At 37.7% G+C, this 18785-nt stretch overlaps 1 long non-coding RNA gene across 1 annotated transcript; it reads right to left on the bottom strand.

Annotated features, from left to right (window-relative positions):
* Positions 1–12251: 12251 nt before the first annotated feature.
* LOC125229384 lies at positions 12252–17980 on the bottom strand. Its single transcript, XR_007177395.1, has 2 exons — positions 17886–17980; positions 12252–17567 (listed from the first exon to the last, which is right to left on the bottom strand). It is a non-coding gene; the product is annotated as an uncharacterized LOC125229384 (long non-coding RNA).
* Between the last annotated feature and the right edge of the window lie 805 nt (positions 17981–18785).

Raw genomic sequence — 18785 nt, 5'->3', positions numbered from 1 at the left:
GATAAATATAACTGCGAGAAAGGCAGCTCTATTTACAGAAAGATGGGGTAACCTTTTTGTAATCTTGGACAAGCTTTTTACAGGAAATGTTGGTATTCTTATTATCGCAAGAGAATAACCATTTACTAAACAGTTGCTATAACCTAAAAGGATATAAATAGTTATCAATTAAATATTTGACAACTGTTTAAAATTTTAAAGTGATAACTTATCACCAATAACTCTGAAAAGGTAAAACAACTTTAATTATTTGAATCCTTGGAATATAAAAAACACAGTTCCAAAGTTTTTCAACACATAAAACATACACAGAGTATATTAATGGTACCTAAAACTTTCTCCACTAAGAAAAAAGATCCTTATTGTCGTAAACGTAAGGATTATTATTAAAATGTTGTCTGAATGGGAATGGGTGTCTATAATGGGTGTATATGTCACTTGAGTCTTCTTGTAAAAGAAGGTCTTCCTTTTTAGCCATAAGTGTTTGAAATAGCCGATTTTTGAGCAGATATAAAATTAGATAGATCCGTATAAGCTAATCGCCAAATATCACTACTAGTTAGCACATAGTACAGTTGACAACACAGCTGTGAATACAGATAAAGTTCCAAGAATGTGTGAATACACACCTTAATGTACAGGCAATAAAGTTATGTATACATATTTTTGTTACTGTGTCTGTTTTCACACCTGTGTTGTTGACTGTACTGATTTTCTGAAGCCCTAGAATGCTAATGTAAAGATATGATGATGGTATTTTGCTAATGGCAGTGCAATATGAATTTAATTTACAGTTTTGGTGTTAACAAGCTAAGAAAATTACCTAGGAAGTCCTATATTATATACCTACCTCTAATGGGTCATTTTTTCAAGGTTATCGACCCCACTTTTTTTGTAACATGGGTATTTTTACGCGATTCATACTCAGAATCGCGAGGTCTTTCGATCCTGGTAGGAGAAAAAAATATCCAAACATTTTTCAAACCTTCCATTTCGTTACCGCCATACAAAATGTATGAAAAATGGTAACGGAATGGGAAAAAACTTTGGGACAGTTTTTTTCCCCTATTAAGATTGATTCTGAGTGGAAACTACATAAAAAAATCCAAAAAAAAAAAGTGGGTGGACAACTTTGCAAAAAATGGCAAATTAACAAAGAAACACACTACGCATATATTTGTGGTAAAATTTTCAAAGTTTGCGTTAATCGACGTTATAGCTTAGTAAAATTTGGCTTAAGTTTGACAGTTAATTAAAAAAGTCTACTGTTTATTTTTTTTCCAGAGTCTATTATTTGCCTATGAAAGATTTCAATACAAGGTTAAGTGTTAGTTTTATTAATAATATATCGTTCGAATACAATTCTTATTCCAAATATCTAGTCGAGTTTTGCGAATTAATGTTACCATATTTTTATTATTTTGTTGTTTTTGTAGAACATATATTATAGTATAGAGAATTTTCGTTGTTAGTATTTTTTTTAAGAATTACGATTTAAGACACTGAATAATTAGGATTTGTTATATTTTTCTTTCTTTAGAAAATAATAATTTATACTGGCCAGAAACAAAAGGCATAATTGTGAATGCTTTTCTCTTTATCTATGTTGTTGTCCCTGTTTTGTGATTATATTTGTTTTCCCCTCACTAGCTCGGAAACACGTGTTTTGTCCTTTAATACCAGCTGGTAAAAACCCATTTTATCCACTAGTGGGTAAAGTAATTTGACCTTGAATAAAGTCAAATTAACTGCTGTAAAATTAATAAAAGTAGGTAAATCTAGTAATAAAGATAATTTACCACATGTGGAACTATGTACTGGAAGCAGTGATAAACGCATTTTTTGCGTTGTAGTTTCCTCGCTACAGTGAGGGGAAAAGTTTTGTGTTACACTCGGGTGCAAATGTATTTTACTTCTCGTGTGTTAAATAAAAAAAACTCGCAAGTTCAGGATTCTATTCTCGAACCTCGAGCGAAGTTTTGCGACCATTAAAAAAAGTAGTTGCATAATTATAATTGTAAATGAAAAATCATAAAAATGCTCACCACGATTCCGATCGAATATAAAGTATTATAGTTCACCGATGACTTAGGCTTAGTTTTAGTGTTATTGTTAACCGTCATAAAATATTAAATATATTGGATTAGTAATTGTGCTAAAGGACGGTTTGTGCTACTTTTAGGCGAAATTGCAGATTATTACAAATTGTTGCTCCAATAAAGGTTTCCCCGAACATATCGACGCGGAACTGGCTCAAGCCGACCAAAAGTCGCTCGTTAGGGAACGTACCCAAACTACGTGACACGTTTAGGGAGGGAGGGGGGGTCCTCAAAATACTACGGTTTGTCACAGAGGGGGTGGGGGAGTCTAATTTCTTGTCACCTGGGGAATATTGGCGCAGCCGTGGCCAACAGTGGGACGCATAGGCTGGTGATGATGATGAAGGTTATGGGATGAAAATCATTGTTTGAGAGCCGCTTCCGCCTCTATATGTTTAGTTGGTGAGACCCTTAGGGCCACTTGCACCAACGGCAATGGAGGGTTAACCCACCATTTTATATGGAATTTGACAGATGACAGCCCACTAACCCTGAGTTAAGTGGTTGGTGGAAGCGGGCCTTAGACATCAGGGGCCCATTTCTCGAAGCTCAGCAGTTCTCAAAAAGTTTGTACAAAAGTTAAGGAAAAAGTTAAATTTGTTTTTTTTTAATTCCTATTTTGTTAGGTACCAAGATTTTTTTGATAAATTGAGTTTTATTTCGTCATTAAGGTTCTCTAGTATCTATAATTTTTTCCTATTATTTATTAGGGTTTGATTCTATAAAAGCCCCTGAATTTCATAGGACAAACGTACGTGAGTTTAATAAAATTATATATTGTTAATTATAACAATTATCCTGTATATATCATAAAGTTTGTACAAAAATTAAGGAAAAAGTTAAATTCATGAATTGAGATTTTAGTAAGTTTTATTTGGTCATTAAGGTTCTCTAGTATCTATATTTTCTTAATAATAACAAATATCCTGTATAATATATATCTTACGAAAGTCGAGTTATCTAAATGTTGGTAACAAAATAGGATCAATTAAAATTTGCTGACGTGGCTATGTACAAACTTTTTGAGAACTGCTGAGCTACAACTTACAATTTACAAGTGGTTGTCAATGTCTGCCAAGTTGGAAAAATATTTCCGCTTGTAACAGTTTTGAGAATGGACCCCAGTTCGAAGTTTATTGTTCTTCCAAGAAAGAGGTAAGTAATATGCAATTACGTCTAAAGTATCCTTTAGTGTACCGCCTTAATAGTAAATAGGCATCGCTTTATGTTAAATTAAATTTAACTTGTTCTTAATTTTCTCCTAATACCAAAAATGCATTGATTATACGCATATAAGTCAAAGAAAAAATCGTGCCCTGAGAGTTTGACAGCCAAAAAACATGGCGCTCATTTTAGGCAACTAAATACAACGCCATCTATTGCTGATAATTCGAAGCATGAATTAGTCTTAATCCCCTTATTCACTGAACTGATTAGTTAAAAAGTATTTTGTCCCGTTCCGTCACGCTGACATGTACATGTCTCAGAATATATTAAATTATTATTGTTATTTTCTAGCTGTATGTGGCCTGTCAGAGAAGAATGAAATCGAGAATGCGTTTGGAGGTAAGCTTGATGTGGTGCTCATGACAGAACGAATTCAATTTTACGGTATTAGGGAAATAACAGGGGGTGGGCTTGTACCGAAGCGTGATGCTTACCACCCACCACTGGATATTGTCCTTTGTTCTGACAGTAATCATGATAGATCTGTCTTAAACTCGGTTGACCCAAGCAATGTCGATCCTCAGCTGGACTGGAATTTTGCTAAGGGTGACTACAGTTTACTTTATGAACTCCTATCGCAAGTATCTTGGCAAACAGTACTAACCTCACACGATATAAACGAAGCTGTCGACATTTTTTATAGTATTGTTTATGATGTATTTAGCAAAGTGTTTTTAAGGAAAAAGAGGTCTAAAGTTCGTTCTAGATGTTACCCTGTCTGGTTTGGTAAAGACATTATTGACGACATAACTCGCAAGGCCAGAATACACAAAAAATGGAAATGCACTAATGATGCGGCTATATATGATGAGTTTTCTAAATTACGTTCCGACATAAAGCAAAGAATAGATAAAGCTTATGACCACTACGTTAGCGGATTAGAAGCTAATCTGTGTCGTGATCCTCGTGCTTTCTGGAGGCATATAGGTAGCCTTAAGTCCAAAGGCGGCTTTGAGCCATGTGTTAAATTTGGGGATCAGGAATTCAGTGGTAAAGAGGCAGCTGATGCGTTCGCGGAATTTTTCTCTAGCGTATTTTTGCCCAATACTCCATCGCTTGATCATAACACTGTGATGCTAAATGATAGCTTCAGATCAGCAAACTATGTTCATGTTAATCTTATAACACCTCACGATGTTGAAGTTGCATTAAAAAACTTAAAGCACAAAGCTCAGTTGGACCGGATAATATTCCGCCGTATATTCTGAAGGGATGTAAAAATATATTTTTGCAACCAGTATTGTATATTTTCAATCTGTCTATTGCAACCGGTGTGTATCCCGAACGGTGGAAGCTCTCTCGAGTAACTCCGATCCCTAAAACTGGTGACACATCGAATGTAGAAAACTACCGGCCTATAGCCATTCTTTCTTCGTTAGCGAAGCTTTTTGAATCCGTCTTGAAGGCATTAATTTCTCCTCAGCTAAAACCTTTCCTGTGTGACGCACAACACGGCTTCAGGTCGAAAAGATCAGTGGACACCAACCTGTTGACGGCTACCAATATAATTTCAGAGCACTTGGATAAAGGTACACAGGTTGATGTCCTCTATTTGGACTTCAGGAAAGCTTTTGATCAAGTTGATAACGATGTTTTACTTAGAAAGTTGTGTGGCATCGGTTTTTCTCCGCGGTTGTTAAAATTGTTCGCCAGTTACATGCGCGGCAGGCAACAATTCGTAAAGCATGGTTGCTTTATTTCATCCACTTACTCTACTCAATCTGGAGTTAGTCAGGGATCTATTCTTGGCCCTCTTCTATTTGGCATCATGATTAATGATCTCGAGTCGGTCTTGAAGGAAAATACTAAGTGCCTGTTATATGCAGACGACTTGAAGCTCATGCGTGGTGTCAAACAAATGGCAGATTGTGAAGCGATGCAGAGAGACATCAATGCAGTTTTGCAGTGGAGTTGTGCTAATAGACTGCATTTCAACGTCTCCAAATGTTGCGTTATGTCATACACTCGCTCGCCAAAACCTTTAACTGCACAGTATGTACTCGGATCTGAATTAATTGCTCGCGTAACAACTATCAAGGATCTGGGTGTAACATTCGACGCCTCTCTTACTTTTCACGACCACATTAAAGGATTAGCTGCCAATAGTTATAAGCGACTTGGTTTCGTCATCAGGAATGCGCGTGAATTTAATGATCCCAGAGCCATCAAACTGCTCTATATGGCTCTTGTGAGAAGTAAGCTGGAGGCGGCAAGTATTGTTTGGAACCCGTCCGAATGCACATACGCCCTTCTCATAGAAAAAGTGCAAAAAACTTTTCTCAGATTTTTGTATAAGAAGTTGCACATTTACTTTCCATTTTTATATCCGACCCAGTTTTTGTTAGGATCATTAGGTTTTAATTCCCTTGCAGTTAGGCGCAATTACAATGTCTTAGTTACAGCGTGTGGAATTTTACGCGGCGATACAGACTGTCCCGAACTCATAGAAAGAATTGTCAAACTTAGTGTTCCATTTGTGCCCAAAAATCTATTAAGACCGCGAAAGCACAACCTTTAGCAGCCCCAATTACACGAACTGTAGCGCATAGAAATTCACCAGCTGTGCGGGCTCTAAATCAGTTGAACTCGTTTCTGTCATGGGCTCCAGAATGTGATGTGTTTGCAAGCAGATGGATGATTGTGTATCAAATGTGTCTGCGGTATTGTGAGGTGATGGACGAAAGGTGATCGTATTTTTTATATGTTTGTTTCTTTTGTTAATCACCTAATAATATCTAAACTGAATTGTACAGTGCTTTGGTTTCGACTGTAATGCTGTAAATTATTTTTACAATAAATAAATAAATAAATAAATGTATTTGTGAGAAAGCGACAAATCACTTTTTTAACTAATCAATTCAAGATACGGGTTTAGACTTTATACGTCTAATACAATACATTAAACTTTGGTGTAATAATATTACATTAGAAGTGAATTTCCTTATTAGTTGTTAGTACTGTTTAGATATTAGATATTTTGATGTATAGTCGAAGTAAGTATAGTGTGAACAGAAACCCCATACTTTTAATACCTAATCTTATTAAATTATTCTTGTCTTTAGAAATTCTTTAGTTAGGTGTTTGAAAGATATGTAAAATAAGAAGAATTAATAATACTAGAGTTAAAGATATCAATTATTATAAAATCACAAATGTTGACGAGTGTCACTACGAAGCTCTATTGAAAATAGACGACATTCACCACCGGTGTGTATACATACCGAGATTGTCAAACCCTTATCTCCCTGCTATTGCAGCGCCACCTATCTTTTCTTTTATATGTGCACTTCTGATACTTAAAGCTTTCGCTCCTTATATTTCTAAACTCCATAATACATACAACAACACCTTCCCAGAAGCATAGATTAAATATAACAGAAGTGTCGCATTAAGTGTCACTTTTGACATAGATTTACGGCTCGGAATTGACACTTAATGCCAATCTACAAATAATCGGTGGCAACAAGGCATTTTTTGTGGCGCCATCTATGTGTGGTGGAGTGTAAGCGCGTTCGTAGGCGGTCGCATTTTAATGTATGGGATGGTATGATCTTGTTATATTTAATTTATGCCAGAAGGAAGTAAGTTGAAATCGGTTTTATAGCTACATTAGCGTCGATAGTTGGAATTACTTGCAAGTTTACTTATGAAAAAACATTTAAAAAAAACGCTTTGTAATTTTTGATTAAGATGTTTTTATATAATTGACTATTCGCTAGTATTATTAGTTTTTCTTATTTAATTGCATTTTCAATGGCTAATGCCTGTTACCTAATTTCGGCGCGTTTAAATTTTGTCTCACATGAAATGTATCGTTCGCAGAAAAATATCTCGGAGCGGTTGACGTTTTTAGGCCAAGCATTATCGATTCAGGTGCCTTTTTCTCAGAACGACACACTTTCAATATAAAAACAAACTAATATTAGACGCTTAATAAGCGCTGCTCATTGATCGAGCTTCACCTATTATTATAATAATATTGATATTATATTTCAAGTTAAATGTTGCACTCTTATTGATTTTAAATCAAAATTTCGTAGAAGTGTTTTATTGATACATTTAGGGCCTATTTAGACGGTACGAGAACTCGCATACGAGTTTTATTACATTGCGGTATTTGATGGCAGTGCAAAATTGTATGTACCCTCAACAGCCCGCAATGTAACTAAAATCGCATGCGAGTTCGCACGCCGTCTAAATCAGGCCTTATTCATCGATGGTTAAATGCCATTATAATTAAAAATGAAATAGCACTTTTTGGAAGTGTATATTTAATCCTTTATTTGGCAAACTGTAAAATAAAGGTACCTACGCAAACATAATATGAGGACGTTGAAAAATGTTAATATCGAACTACCTACATTTTTTGATCATAATTTGACACAAAAATATGAATTCTTTTATCTGTTAAAACCCTCGCCATGTTTTTAACTCTTTGACCGGTCACTAGATGGCTGCGAGAGTATTATATTCGCCATGTATGTATGCTCCTATTTTAAGCATCGACAGCAAACGGGAGAAGAATTGGGCCATTTTTTTTAAAGTTGTCCACCCCACTTTTTTTGTAACATGGGTATTTTTTACGCGATTCATACTCAGAATTGAGAGCTCCTTCGATCCTGGGGGCCGATTTTTTTGAATTCAGAAAATTGTCACTGAAAATAGTAGGCAATTCACCGTTTTCAACCGGTATTTTAGTGACAGTGAGACTCAAAAATCGGCCCCCTGATAGAAAAAAAAATGTCCCAAAATTTCCATACATTTTTTCGAACCTTCCATTCCGTTACCGCCATACAAAATGTATGAAAAAATGGTAACGGAATGGGAAAAAACCTTGGGACACTTTTTTTCTCCTGGATTGAAAGAGCTCGCGATTCTGAGTGGAAAACCCAAAAAAAATTCCAAATCCAAAAAAAAGTAGGGTGGACAACTTTAAAAAAAATGGCCCAGATGTGCCCTCCGTCCTGATTTTTATGTATCTTTGAACATTGATGAAAATATTAATTAAATTAAATTGTGTTCATTTCAAAGCGATACATACCTACCCGTAATCCTGTGGTACGAAAGTGTTATTTAATAAGCACATAGCAATATTTTTATTTAGCGATTATGCACCATACGCAATAAAGGCTAGCTATACATATATAGCTTAGATCACGTTACTCATAGTTGAGGCTAACCGTTGATATATGTATGCCATGCTCTGACCAAAGTATTTGATATTAATTAATGCATATTTGTATAGGTTTTCAATAATATTGAACGTATAGAAGTGAATACTTAGGTATAGGTATAGTATGAATTTTCTGAGATGGTTTTTTTCGCTGTTGCCGTAATCTGTTAAACAAAAGCCTTTGTTTCTGTTATTCACGGCGGCTAGCTTCCGTTTAAACGGCACGCGCTAAAGTCTCAGTGTAGTTAAAAAGCAACTATTATGATAGTAATAAGGTTCAAATCCATAAAAAAGCCCTTTCGGAGATAACACGTTTTGTCATCTTCGAAAAAAGGTACCTGCATACTGCGAACTGTTTCATAAATTTGAACCTTATTGCGCCTTTAGCGCGTGCTGTTTAAACGGGAGCTAGCCGCCGTGAATAATAGAAACAAAGGCTTTTGTTTAACAGATTACGGCAAAAGCCAAAAAACCATCTCAGAAAATTCATACTATACTGTCCCTTTGAAATTGTACCATACCATAGAGTCGCCTTTCGATTCTCGATTCCATTTATTTTAGATGTGATATCACGCCCTGAACCATTTAAAGGGTTACCGAAGAACTTAGTATTCACTTTAAACGTTTGTATTATTTATTACGAATAAGTAGGAATAATATTATACTTTATTCAGTAGGCCAATGTTCATGTTTCTTGTTTGAGATGTTTTTGTCTTTCTGGTCATTCGCTGGTCGATATCCAGATTTGTGTGTCGAAATAAAGTATTTCATTCCGATTTGGTTATTTTATTTTATTCTACGTCAGGGCCAGTTGTACCAACCACATTTGACAGACACATCATCGTCACGCTTTAACGGTGACAGACGGTTTGATGCAACCGATTTGTGAATTCATGCGTAAGTGTGTCCGTTTTCACATTATCCGATCCGATATCGGATGTAGGACCGATATCCCATACATTACAGGCGATATCTTGGATTTTTTACATTGAAATCCTTCCGACATCCGATATCGGATCGGATAATGTGAAAACGGACTAACGCAACACATCGAACGTGGTTCGCGGTATTCCCTAGTATTATATTAATAATTTCCAACATGTAACGGCGTTTTCCAAATTAAATCCCGAATATCGAATTTCAACAGATCTGGACGTGTTTGGACTCATTCTTCTCAGAATCACGAGCTAATTCGATTCCGACGATATAAAAAATGTGTCCTAATTTTTTTTTTCCTTTTACGTCACGATTTTAGTATGAATGAACTACTACGAGCGTGACGTATTGGAAACTCGAATTTTGTATGGAAAATTTGGGACACATTTTTTTACCGTCGGGATCGAATCAGCGGGCGTATCATGCTTCCAATTTAATCACTTATCCATGTGGATAAGACATCTGTCACTCTCACACTGACACACTTGCCAAAGCGTGACGGATACTTTATCCAAGTGGATAAGTGATAAAATGGGAAGCATAATAGGCCCGCAGCTCGTGATTCTGAGAAGAATGAGCCCAAACACGTCCAGGCAGGCAAGTATGGTCGCGCGATAAATGATAAAACATCTGGCCGTCCCTATCGCACTTACTAATAGTGCGATAGGGACGGCCTGATATTTTATCGTCTATCGGGCGACCATGCTACCCGTGCAGATCTGGTGAAATTCGATATTCGAGATTTAATTTGGAAAACGCCCAACAACGTTGCGAAAACGCTGTCTATCCATTATGGGAATTATGTTATACTCACAGATATCTGCGTTGCGATCGTCAATTGTTATTTTGTATACTCCTAAGGCCAGCCAGTGAAAATAGAACACATGATGTAGGAAACGTCTTTGTTTAAGGACAGTACTGAGCACTAACTAAATTCTGTATAAGTAAACCCTGACCAGAAATACAGAGTGGGGCCTGTAACAAAGGCGAAGAATTGAACTGTAGGCTATTCTCCTTATACTGATCAACATTTGTTCAGTGACTTTTAAAAATTATGAAGTCTTTAAATTTTTAATTTTTCATACAAAATAAATATTAGCTTCAATGTACGCCATTATTGTTGTCATTGACGTTGTCTGTCACACTTTAGACTTAACAGAATTCGCAATACATTACCTCTTAGAAAAAACTTTCAAGGGTGATAAAAATCAAAATACAAGTTATTTTTAAAAGTCGCCGAACAAATGTTGATCAGTATAAGGAGAATAGCCTAGAGTTCAATTCTTCGCCTTTGTTACAGGCCCCACTCTGTATATGACTACGCGCCATCTTGCGGAATTTCAGTAGAACTATTTTCTTCATACTAAACTGAATTGTCACCCCATACATCAAAGTAACAGCGCCCTCCTGACAAGTCATGAATATACTTCTGGCACACCTCGGACACTGGCGATCAAATATGTGAAAGCTACGCGTTCCTAGCAGCTCGTACCTACGCGTACCATGCTTGTATGATTGAAATATGACAGGTCGGCGGGGCGTACCCGCTATCACAACTCGGACATTGGCGATCAAATATACGAAAGAGGCGCGTTCCTAGCACACCACAGACCAACCCCTATAGACATCCATTACAAGACGACTCGCGGTCGCCAGCCTTCCTAGTATTTGCACTGATATAAGCGCGGGCGCTCGCCGTGCCCGATCAGTATCGACCAAGTAACAGACCCGAAAGCAGCGCGTGTTTTTCGCACTAAAAAATTGGAAAAGGGTATTTTGATGCCTTAAAGATGTCCACCTGTAGTGTGAAATGGTGTGGAAAGGTAACAAGAAGCTCAAATTTAAAAACAGACGGCATTACATTCCACAAATAAGTCATATTTATAATTTATTCAGAGCCGGCATAGGTCAACTTACATTGGCCACTTACGCGTCAGTAGAGGGACAGTCATACTTCTGTCCCTTTTCATCTGGCGCGACTGCCCGCCGTCCTTGAAACGGCCAATCACAGCGCGCTTAACACATTCCCCGCCCGCTCCTCGCACCCCAAACACTGGTGACTCGTATCGCGAACAAAATATACAAGATTGCCACTCTATAGGAGGTTCTCTGTGTAGCACACATTCTATGCTCGTGTAGGTGAACGCGCGTGCTTGTATGGGTGAGATATGACAGATTGACTGTTCGCGTTTTTGACAGGTGGTAACTGTGAGGTAACCGAGAGGGGGTGGGCGGCACTTTCAGCGGGGAGCGGGAGTGGCCATACTGTACGATAGTACTCATTATTATACTGTGCTTCTGGTCAGGCTTTAGGTAGGTATACGCGTACGCAGGGTAGCCTTAGAAGAGATTCTATTTGGTTTACAAAAGGGTCCTTATTCATAATAGGATCGCGTAACGAGTATAAGATTTTAAACGGAGAAGTCCTTGATGCACTTCAAGCAAGGTAAAGGTACCCTTCTTTATGAACCACATATTATATGGAACCCACTCTCTATTATGCTGTACAGCCTGGCAAAAAAGAGTACCTAGAAAATAATAGGGGCGCCACCGTCTATGTAAACGCTTTGCATGTGGCAACTGTTTTTTTTGAGGAAAATAAATGTTGCTATGATAAAAAAAATTGTGCCAGTTCTACTCTTTTTTTGCCAGGCTGTACGTCAGATCTGGTAGTTTTTTTTATGACATCCCGCTCCTGGCGCATTCAGCCAGCCATGATCAAATTTTAATTTGAAAAATGGAAATCGTATATTGTCGCGTAGGTACAGCGTTTGAATGTTCCTTTTTTGGTAACATAGACAAATAAAACAAGGAAATTATTTATTTATAATTTTATTAAATTAGTTCTATAACTTTTTTACATATAGTAAATTATATGTGCCACGTTCGTCAAATACATTGAATATTGCTGCCAAGTCACATCAGCAGTTGTCGCGGTACCTAATGTTTGCCTACTCAGACAGAACCGTCGCTTGCACTCCGCCGGTTTCTGAACGAAATATTTAAAAAAAGTGAGTGTTCCACCCGATATCATCTCATATGGATTTCATTGGAGTGAAAGTGAGACTACCTATATTGAGCAGTTAACTGGATAGTCCAGGGTGCGTAGCCGAATGGCACAAACGCTAACGAAACGCTCACGAAACGAAACGCTAGTAGATATCTATCTCTATCGCTCTTGCATATTGGCGCGACAGAGCCCGACTAACTGGCGCGGCGTTTCGTTTTCGTTTGGCGTCGGAGAAATGCCATTCGGCTACGGGGCCAGGAGAGTCTACACAACACATTAAAACAATAAGAAATTATCAAAAAACCTTCAGAAAATTTATAGCCGATGTTTTCTGACGTGTATTTAAAAAGTATGCTTTAAATCATCAGCAGTAGCAAGTTGTTAGATTCTACGGTTTAACACCATTTTTACCTAAAGAAAGATACCAGTCTAATTTTGTTACACGTGTTTCGTAGAATTTAATGATTTGCACAATGCTGTTTTGTAATACTGATACCAGAACGCATTGCTTTGGTGCTCAAAAATTATAAGCTGGGTTCCGTGAATTCCGTGATACTACTCAAATGTAAACTTTTTCGGATTGGGTGTTGAGGAGGGCATGGACCTGATTGGCGGATTTAAGAGGGATACGTTTGAGTAGTATCATTCGGTTTTGATATTCGTTCAGAAACCACGACACGAGTTCGTGACGGCGCATTTTCCGGCCAATCTCGCAACCCCACCTCAAACTCACCGGACAATATATTTATGAAATAATTTGTATAAAAATTTTGGCTCCAATATTTACAATCGTACTGATATTTTTTACACGCCGGACTAAAATTTTTAATTTACAGAGGCAAGTTCAAGCAGGATTGCTAGTATTGGCCGGCAGGACAATTTATTGCAATTTCAATTCTAATAACACATTTCTTATCTAGTAAAGAGTGCGCGCGTACAGTGCACGCACGTACAAATACCCTATCGATACAGTGACTGTCGGGTTAACTCAGGGAGCCTACAGCGGAACACGAAACTCCAAATGCCTTTATCTTCCTCTCTATCGCTCTTGCAAATTCTTCAAGCGGTAGAAAGGCAGCCAAAGAAGGCACATCGTGTTTCGACATAGCCCCTTAGAGCAGTGGCTCTTAAACTACGTGTGACAGAATCACAGAATAGAACAAGTAGGAAATAGCAACTTAAACTCACTGTAGCGATAGGATAGACAATTTATTTAAGAAAGAGACAACACCGAAGGCAGATGACTGGATCCATTGCCACTACTGTCGCCCGCGCGCTAAAATACACTAATTTTCGTACATCGTACACCGATACCGTCTCCCTGTTTCGTGTTTTTAAAAATTAACATTTAGAATTAACACTCAAGTAGGGGCTTATACAGAATTTGTACTCTTAAAGCGTCCCGTCGCCGCTTGCACCCACACACTCGGCAATCGCAAATGAAACATGAGTTCTACGATAACCTAGTGTCTACTCGAACTGAGCAGACCAGAGATAATAATTCAAAATTCTAATGGAGCATTCTGACAGCTAGGCTACGGCAATAAGTACTCATTTCCATAGTGAATTGCGCGTTTTCTGAGATCTTATAGGTCGACCACAGACAATTTCTGAATCAGCTGAAAATGTTAATAGAAAACGCGCCAAAATTCTATGAAAATAAGGCCTTGTTACAAAATTGAAATTATTTTAAAATTTTTAAACCTTCTGCCCTGACTCATTTCGTACACGTTAAGTAAAGTTACGAAAATAGACTGAAGGTTAAAAATATCTGAAAGTCACGAGAAATAAGTGCAGTTAAATTAGATCAAGTAAAGGATGGATTCGCCAACTATATTTTCTCTAGCTAAACGATATATTTAATAATGGACAAGGCTTCTATTTTTAATTATCTTCGAGTGTAATATTAAAATGTTTCACTCAGAACAGCAAATATAAATCATCCAGGCATTCGCACAAGTTCTTGAATGAAGTATCGCAACACATTGGTATAATAACAAGATTGACAAAGCACTGTTCTAAAATAAATTAAATATAAATATATAGTTTTGTGATAGTAATATAATTTGAAACTGATAGTTTGTTGATATCTTTGAGGCAGGATTGACAGAGGCACACAGGTCTTAGGCGTCACAAGTATTTGGAGGTGTTAGGTCTTCTAAGGATGTACTATCGCGGACCAACCTAGAATTGGAAAATATGTGTAAATTGGTCAAAAACGACCTTCAAATCTACCATCTGTATTTTAATGCATTTTGCTAGCTTTCAAAATGAAACATCACGCGTTTGAGATCTTTTTGTTTGTCTTTAAGTCGCTTTTAAGATTTAATTTCTCCTCGAGATCAATAAAAGTTGTCGAGATTCATAGACTAGGAGCTGGCAGAAAAATTATCACGTGGTTTATAACCAGCCAGCTCTCTTCTATTAAGTTTAAGCGTAGCGATAGCGATAACATTCAATGTTGATACGCTAGGTTTTAAGAGATGCAATAAACGAGTAGTACCTATAAAGAGGTGTACCTCACAATATGTAGAACTTTAGTGATATTAAGTATATTTATAATTTAGGTTGATCCGCGATAGGCCATCACCAAAACCCGACTGGCACGCCCCATCACACGCATATTACCTTAAGAGATCAGACTGTCATTTCTAAAATAAATGTTATACTTACAAATGATAATACGTTACAACTATCCTTAGATAACATTCATACCTAAAACAATTTACAATAAGATTTAATGCAATTATTAAAATCACGCGCCCGAAGTCTGAGGGTGACTTCGGACTATTGCGTCGTCACCAAAATTGTTGAACATACATAATATACAAGGCCATTCGCTCTTCTCAAAATGAATTAACAATTTATACAAGGTAAAATAGTTTTAACAAAATATGTGTACTCTTATAGTTGTTTTCCCCTTGCAAGATTTTGTATCGACACATTACCATATTGTCCTTTACAGTGTATAATAAGTATTTATTTTTGGTATGTGAATGTCCACATAAATTAAATACCACTAAAGTAATTTTGTCATTCGACTTGTCAATATATTAAAAATAAAAAAATTATAAATTTATATTAATTCGCAATAATATATTAATTATTATAGTCATTTCACTCTATCTAAAATAAATAATAATATTGTTGATCTCAAGATTTATACACAACAATGACCACTCCCATATTACTGCGACCGAGTCGAATATAATTTAATAAATAATTTAATGAACAAGTCTACTGCAATGACAAATTACTGAAGATGGGTGTGTGACAATGAAGTGAGATCATAGAATATTCCATATCAATACTTAAGAATACGATGTTAGTCTGTGGGGTCACCGGCGTAGACTATGATAATAAATAAAACTTGATGATATGAAGCGGGAGGCTTGCAAGTTGAACGAGCGGTACAGGCGGGCCGACTGAGGGCCTAACGCGAACACACTAGTCCAAAAAAGAGGACATCTTCCTCTTTCACTCCAATTAAGGCGTCATTAGAAGGACAAAGAAAGGTGCCAGCGATTTAAAGAATTGAGCGTGATGGCCCTCTGACATCGCAGCGACAAAATACAAGTACTTAGTCAATAAGTATAACTGTCCCGTTGCGTTGTGTGACCGAATGGTTGTAATTCAAAATGAGTTACGGTTTGCCAACTGTGGGAATCAAGTTGTCAAAAACTAGAACTTTTACTTTACCGCAAAAAACGAAGAGTGACACAAAGGTAGAGACAGATTTAGATATTTACTGCTCTACCGTATTTACTAAATCAATGAAAAATAAGGAAAACTTCCCGCTCCCAGGTATGAATACGTGTGGCCACGAAACATCATTTTATCGTTTTTGCTTGGAAAAATGATTCAAATATAAATACTTAAGTTGTGTCGCACAATATAATAAACTTATATTGTGCTAATAAAAACACAAGTATTAAAATAAATACGTAAAAACTGTGATAGAAAAGAAAATCCATTCACAATACTCTAAAAGACGAAGTGATTGATAGATCTACGCCATTTTTGGTTGTGGGACGTGGGTCTAAAGATTCTAAAGCGAGAATCACGCGTCTTCCACTATATTTGTATCCCATATTTTAACACAGCGATATAATGGAGCGATCCGCCTGTACAGAGCGTTCCCAAATAATCCTCATAGCCAAAATGATCTGGTTAGTACGCGTGAACTAAATGGAATCTTCTCTATAATTATTTTTGGTGGGCTTCAAACCCAATATAAGTTTTTGTAGACGTCCACTTAAAATTCACAGATCTAATTCTATTTGATTGATTTTTTACAAGAAAAATAATTATATACAAATATAAAATTGATATTTATCTATACAACATTTTGCTAAATCAGCAACGTTTGTGAAAAATAACGATAAGTACCCTATAGAGTAACGATCAACTAGACCGTTTCAATATGACCGATAGAAAATTCAATAACGTATAGTAAAATAACATGATTATTACCACAATATCAATGATGATGAAAATACAAGGCGTTCGAAGCCCAATATGTATTCTTTTGTACGAAGAGTCATGAAGTTTTCAAAACTAGTTTTAAAATCTTTTTATGAATTTACCCCAACGCTAAACTAAAACTAATTACAAAGACCGGATGTAATTTGTGAAATTACGATGGAAAAAACAATGTGCGCTCGAATGAATTTAAATATTAAGGAATGTGCGAGTAACACACAAAAAGTGAGACAGGCATTGCATTTGGGGACAAAAATCCCCTTCACCTCTGAAAATCGACTCGAGCGCCCATTGTGACCGAAAAATGGAAACTCCACACCGATATGCGATATTGCAGAAGTCGAAATAAACGGGTTTTTGGCAATTTTGTACTCGGTGATAATTTGCAGAGGTGTTAAGGCCGGCGCGTGGCGGCCAGAGCTCGGTGCGACTAGATGGCGCCAGTGTCACCGGCGGTCGCGTGTCGCCAGGTGTCGCCGACGAGTCGCCGGCGTGTCGTCGGCGTGTCAGTCGCGGCGCGGGCACTCGTCACGTTCAGTCACAGAAACAACAGTCGCCTTAGTACATGTATCAACAAAATGTTCTACGATTGTTTACGTTACAAAGTTATGACGTCACGCTCGCTCCGCCCACTTGAAACCTGCAAATAAGAAAAAAAAACAACTTAATTATCGATCCTTTTCAGAAGACAATAGTCGTCGATTTACAAGAGAGCATTATTAATTGTATTATATTTTAAGAGTTCCTGTTCTCTGAAGAGTTCCTTATTTTAACTGGAATGTCAAGAAAAGCTGTTATACAAGGACGACCAAAACTGTGATATGCAAGGAAGGACATTTTTATCCTTCCAGGAGATCTCACTAAGGCTTGTTATGCAGTCTGGTTGTATACGTCGCTGTTTCCGCTGGTCCAGACACCAGCGACTGGTTGTATACTACACGACACTACTGCTACTGACCTAGACCCTCGTGTTGCGGGGCGCTGCGCGCAGGCGACGCTCGCCGCGCTCGCACAATCCGCTGCCGCTGCGGCCCGACACAGCGTCTGGTTATACTACACGACACTACTGACCTAGACCCTCGTGTTGCGAGGCGCGCGGCGCGCGTTGCGCGGCGAGCGCCGCCCGCGCCGCGCCCGCTCGCACACGCCGCTGTCCCCGCTGCCGCTACGGCCCGACACCAGCGACTCGCTATCGCTCTGGTTGGACGTGTACCCGATCACGTCCACTTCATCTGAAATTAAAATAAGAATATTATAATTGCTATCAGTAGTAGTTATTAATTTAGTTAACGACTAATATGGCGAAGGCGCTGCCCGAGTATGGGGCAGATAAGTGTGCGTATAGCCGAATGCACAAACGCTCATGAAACGCTCACGATAATATATATGTATCTCTTTCGTAGCTATCTATCTCTATCGCTCTTGCGTATTGGCGCGAAAGAGCCAGACTACCTTTCTGCGGCGTTTCGGCCGCGTTTCGCGTCGCAGAAATTCCATTCGGCTATATACGGGGCCAGGCAGGCAAGCACGTTCGCGCGATAAATGATATAAAACAGGCCGTCCCTATAGCACTTACAAATAGTGCGTACAAAAATGTTTTATCGTTTATGTACAGTTAGGTATTTGATAAGTATAAAGAATAAAAATGTATAACGAGAATTTTTATCAAAGAGCAACGGGTCGCTTGCATTTGTAAAGGGCGCGAAGTGTAGGGCTTTGCGCTGGCTCGATAAAAGTATTGTCCAATGAGCTTTTGAAATATTTCTATTCCTTTTTTGTTTCATGTAACAGTGAATTCGTTTTTAGGGTTCCGTAGTCAACTAGGAACCCTTATAGTTTCGCCATGTCTGTCTGTCCG

The sequence above is a fragment of the Leguminivora glycinivorella genome, chromosome 9 (assembly GCF_023078275.1).
Source record: "Leguminivora glycinivorella isolate SPB_JAAS2020 chromosome 9, LegGlyc_1.1, whole genome shotgun sequence".
Classification (NCBI taxonomy): domain Eukaryota; kingdom Metazoa; phylum Arthropoda; class Insecta; order Lepidoptera; family Tortricidae; genus Leguminivora; species Leguminivora glycinivorella.
This window is presented reverse-complemented; position numbering and strand designations above follow the sequence as displayed.